This window comes from Miscanthus floridulus, chromosome 9 (genome assembly GCF_019320115.1).
Source record: "Miscanthus floridulus cultivar M001 chromosome 9, ASM1932011v1, whole genome shotgun sequence".
Classification (NCBI taxonomy): Eukaryota; Viridiplantae; Streptophyta; class Magnoliopsida; order Poales; family Poaceae; genus Miscanthus; species Miscanthus floridulus.
Window position 1 is genome coordinate 59,442,090 of NC_089588.1, and position 1,783 is coordinate 59,443,872.

The following is a 1,783-nucleotide window of genomic DNA, read 5'->3' on the forward strand; positions in this document are numbered from 1 at the left end:
AATAATTACCAATAACACATTTCTAGCATCATTGCTAGGGATGACAACTTAGTATTAAGGTGATGCTAAGAAATACCAACAAGCATTTCTGGCACCATTGCCGGGGAGGGGTACAAGGCTAAGAGAATTGATCAAATAAATACTTATAGATGAGATTATAACTTTATACCTATGCTTTAGTAGGCTTACCCTTGTTCGTCTTTGTTCATATCTTGTACAGGGTATTGCAAGGTTGGTTATGATTCACCGACAATCTTTTTAGAATCAAACCAATTAAAAGGAGGCTCAACACCAGTTTATGAAGCTATGGCTAAAAAGACTCTGCGTGAATTCTTTGCTCCAAGCACTGAGAACATTCGCACTGGACCAACACTCAAAACCAACAACCTTGAGTTTGAGATCAAGCCAAGTCTCATCAACATGGTGCAAGCTACTCCATTAAGTGAAAGGCACATGAAGATGCTAGTGTTCATCTTCAGAATTTTCTAGAGATAAGCAGCACAATCACCATCAAGGACATTGCTCAAGACATCATACTACTCCACTTGTTTCCATTCTTGCTAGTGGGAAGGGCGAAGCAATGGTTCTATACCAACAAAGATAACATCAATACGTGGGCAAGATGTTCAAAGGCCTTTCTAGCAAAGTTTTTCCCTATAGGCAAGACCAATGTCTTCAGAGGAAAGATCTCCAACTTCCAACAACACAAAGGAGAAACCATTCCAGAAGCATGGGAATGTTTCCAAGAATACATTTCAAATTATCCTCATCATGGGATGGAAGATTGGTTTCTCATGCAAAGCTTTTACTATGGATTAACTCAGAAAGCTCATGAACAACTTGATGCAACTGCTGGAGGATCATTTATGTCACTCACCCTTGGAAAAGCTGAAACTCTTATGGACAAGATAGCCTCTAATCATGGCTGGTCTCAATGCAATGTTCAAGCATGCAATAAGAGTGAAGAAGTAATAGAAGAGGTGTGTGCACTGTCAACCAAGATGGACGTCTTGTTGAATTGGCTTGAATAGCGAGCCAATTACAAGAAAGATCGTCAAGCCATCAAGATGTTTTTAATTCCCAAAACATATGTGGAGAATATTTGGGGGTTGATTTCCCTGAATATCAAGAAGATGCAAACATTGTCATCAACAACTCTGCTCCACAACAACAGAGACAAGGATGGAGTCAACAACAACAATGGTCGAATTACCAAGGTAAATACCCATATAATTATTCCTCTAATCCTAAGCAACCATCCTTGAGAGACTTGATCTTAGATCAAGCTAGGATTAATGAAAATATTTCTAAGAAGCTTGCTTTTAATGATAAGGTCCTGGAAAACATAAATACTAAAATGGATAGTTTTTCTTCTACCATAAAAGACCAACTTAGCTATAATAAAAAGATAGAATCACAATTTGCCAAGTTGGTTGCTGCTCTGCCTATTGCCACTAACCTTGAAAAGGTCAACCCCATAACCACAAGATGTGGCAAGTCTACTCGTGATCCGCCATATCCGACAAGGACAGGTAAGACATCAGTAGTAGCACAAGACGAGAAGAAGGACGATCAAGTTGAAGAAGTTGAACCACAAGCACAAGAAATGTTGCAATATTTTCATGACACCACCTTCCTACTGTTTCCATGCAAAAATCAAAAAGATAAAATGGATGAGCAGTTTGGTAAGTTCGTAGAGGTAATTCAAAAGTTGTATATCAATATTCCTCTGCTAGATGCCATACAGGCACCCACCTATGCGGAGTACCTCAAAGACATTTTG

At 39.0% G+C, this 1,783-nt stretch overlaps 1 non-coding gene across 1 annotated transcript; it reads right to left on the reverse strand.

Moving 5' to 3' along the window:
* Positions 1-671: 671 nt before the first annotated feature.
* On the reverse strand, positions 672-778 carry LOC136484449 (small nucleolar RNA R71). The gene has a single exon (XR_010765969.1). It is a non-coding gene; the product is annotated as a small nucleolar RNA R71 (small nucleolar RNA).
* Between the last annotated feature and the right edge of the window lie 1,005 nt (positions 779-1,783).